Source organism: Solanum stenotomum, chromosome 9, assembly GCF_019186545.1.
Source record: "Solanum stenotomum isolate F172 chromosome 9, ASM1918654v1, whole genome shotgun sequence".
NCBI classification, from domain to species: domain Eukaryota; kingdom Viridiplantae; phylum Streptophyta; class Magnoliopsida; order Solanales; family Solanaceae; genus Solanum; species Solanum stenotomum.
Window position 1 is genome coordinate 5,730,008 of NC_064290.1, and position 3,619 is coordinate 5,733,626.

Sequence of the window (3,619 nt, forward strand, 5' to 3'; positions counted from 1 at the left end):
ATATGCCATTACGCGTTTAGGATAAATATGCCATTATTCGTATAGGATAAAGTTTGTTCATATTAGATGACGATTTGGGTTAGTGCAATGATTTGCATATCCAAAGAATATCTAGGTTATGGACAAAATGGATTCATCCGCTCGACTAGGGGTATTTACGGATCGGTTTGAATCGATTATTGGTCAAAACTAAACAACTTAATCAGTTTTAAAATTATCAAAACCAAACCAAACCAAATATGTATATATTTATCGGTTTGATTGTTATCGATTTTTGGTTAGGTTATTCAGTTATTAACCACAGACAAAAATAAAAGAAATAATTCATTCAAAACGTGAAAAAGTGACAACAATCCATTCAAAACGAAAATAGTTAAAATGTCTGACATTACATAACTTTCCATAAATTGAATTTACTATGAATAAACTTAAAAATTCATTGTTTTGGCCTAGAAGGAAGAGGCAATGACATTTTCAATCCCACAAAAAATTGTAATAGATACTCAAATATTCTCACCTTGGGAATTTTTACTTTCATAAGTAAATTATAAATAATTTTTTATGAAAACATATATAAGATCTTCAAATTGTTTATAAAAATAACATATTATGAATGTATAATAATAAAATATATGTATATAATTTGTCGATTCAGTTCGTTTAAGTTATTTCTTCAATTTTTTTCAAACAAAATCATAATCAACCAAAATAATACTATCGGTTTTTAAAAATCTACAACCAAACCAAACCTAAATAAAATTGGTTTGGTTTAGTTTTTCGATTGAATTTTATTTTTATCCAAACCGTAAATATCCTTACACTCGACCTTCGATAACGTGAGTCTTTGCTGGAGATCCGCTTTTTATATGATGAAATTCATAAATCTCTTAAACTAGTATTTCCGATTAATCAAAATACTTCAAGATACATATATTATTCTTTAATTTATTTCAAATATAAAGATAACTATAGCATATTTTTACTGACAACTGTAGAATATTTTGACTTCTTTGTACGAAGTTTACAAAACAATCACAAATGCCTATACATAAATTAACACACACAATCCAAATGTTTATTTTAACTCTCTCTTTACTCTTCTTCCATTAATATTTTTTTGTTAAAACACTTTTTTTCAGCAAAGCCTTGGCTGACTCCTTAATCAACTTCCAAGCTGAAATTATATGTCTGTCCTCCGTGAACGTAGCACCTACTGCAAACCTTAACATATATGTTCCACCCACTATAGTGTGTGTCATGTAAATTCGACCCGTCGAGTTAACACTATCAAGCAATTTCTTGTTTAAAAACTCAGTGTACCCCGGTTCATGTTCCTTGTTGGGGTTGAACTGGAAGCACACGAGTGAAAAATGTCGTGGCACGACAACATCAAACATCGGATCGGACCTAACGAACCCTTCAAACATTTTAGCCATACGAACATCGGACCTAATGTGGCTCTGAAGATTGGCTACGCCATAACTACGCATGACGAACCATAATCGGAGAGACTTGAACTTTCGTCCCGTACCGATTTGCCAGTCTTTGTAATCAACACCTGAGTCGTATTCGGATCGTTTATTACGTAAGTACTCGGGATTCGTGCTCAATGCCTTGACTAACACGTTTGGTTCTCTCACCCACATGCAACAACAATCTAAGTAACTTAATAGCCATTTATGCGGGCTTAGGCTTAACGAGTTCGCTCGTTCGATTCCATCGAGATATTGTCAAAACTCTGGACATATACACGCGCTACCTCCATAAGCAGCGTCCACGTGGAACCAAATGTTGAATTCCTCAGCCAGCTGACCCAGTTGGGTGAGAGGATCAACTGCTGTTGTGGAAGTGGTCCCAATAGTAGCACAGAGGAAAAGTGGAACCAGTCCAGCAGCAACATCAGCTTCAATAATTTCATCTAGGACTGAAGGAGATAAAGCAAAATCGCTATCAATAGAAGTTGGTACCGCACGAATATTGCATGGGAAAATACCAGCTACTTTGCAAGCTTTGGTATACGTAGAGTGCGTTTGATCAGAACCATAGACTACAAGTTTTCCGATGTTATCAACGCCTATATTATCGAGCTTACGATCACGTGCAGCGATTAACGTGCATAGGATCGCTTCACTGGTTGTACTTTGAAGTACACCCCCACCCGTGCCAAAAAACATGAAGGCTTTTGGTAATTTCAACATATTAGCGAGCCAGTCCATGACTATCATTTCCAACTCCGTCATGGCTGGCGAAGCCAACCAGTTAAATCCAACGGAGTTGAAACAATTGCAAAGCATTTCACCGAGGAACGCAGCAGAGCTAACGGTAGCAGGAAAAAATGCGAAGAAATTCGGGCTCAACCAATGGGTCATACCCGGGACAATATGGTTGTGGACATCTTTCATAATGGCTTCGAATGATTCTGGGCGATTAGGGGCATTTTGGGGTAATTGAGTACGGAGATAACCCGGTTCAACTTGACTAAGAACCGGGTAGGTCTCAATATTCTTGTAGTAATCAGCAATGAAGTCTACCATTTGATGGGCTTGGGTGCGGAATTGTTCCGGGTCAAGTGGATTGAATTTTGGGAGGTTGGATTGGGTTTGAGCGTTGTTATTTGAATTAAAGGTTCCCATAATAGATGTTTGGAATTAAGTTAGGAAAAAAGGAATTAGAGTGGGAGATTTTATAGCAATAGGGGAAAGATAAAATTGATCGATGAAGTCAAAAGCGCATCTAAATTATCTTTTTTAAAAAAAAAAAAAAATTATATCTAAACTATTGAGGATGTGAGTTTTATATCTAAATTATCATTTATTAGTTTGAGAAACATAATTTTTTTGATGATGGGTAATACACTCTCTCTTTTATTTTAAAAAAAATTGTCACGACATTCCACATAGACAAAGCATTCCACCTTTAACAAAAAATAAATAAATTATTAATAGTAGTTATAAATAAAAGATTAAAGTATCACTATCCCAAAAAAAGAAATCATTAATTTGGGGCACACGAATTAGAGTCCGTTTGGATCGACTTTAAAAAAAAAAAAAGTCAAAAATAAAAAGTCAAACTTAAATGACTTTTAATTCAAAAAATAAAAAGTAGAGGTGATCTACTTTTTGTTTTTAACTTATTTTAAGTTATTTTTAACCTTGTCAAACACTTTCTAACTTATTTTAAGACATTTTTGATTTATTTTAAGTTATTTTTATATTTACCAAACATTTTTAGAAGTCAAAAACTGACCTAAAACTAGACTTGACAACTTTTAAGTCAATCTCAACACCCTTTTAGTCCTTCTCTTATGGTTCTAACCTTGTGACAGATAACCAAAAAAAAGAGGCAATAAATTACATCTTACATAAACTATTCCCCAACTCTCTCTAGGAGTTATGTGCTTGTTAGTATTCCTTTGTCGATGGCTGACTCAACTCTTTTCTTTCAGTGGTCTGTAAGTACTTTCTATTCATATTAAGTGAGGTGACAGTTGGTAAATAAAAAGGTGGCGCCTTTTTCGCTAAAGAAAAAACAATTCTTCATCCAGGATAGAAAACAAAGTTGAGAAAGAGGTCGAAATGTATTTATTGAAAAATTATATTATATATAAATAATAAATGGT

The 3,619-nt window shown here is 33.9% G+C and overlaps 1 pseudogene; it reads right to left on the reverse strand.

Moving 5' to 3' along the window:
• Positions 1-1,106: 1,106 nt before the first annotated feature.
• LOC125876171 (tryptophan decarboxylase TDC2-like) lies at positions 1,107-2,633 on the reverse strand (annotated as a pseudogene).
• Positions 2,634-3,619: the final 986 nt, after the last annotated feature.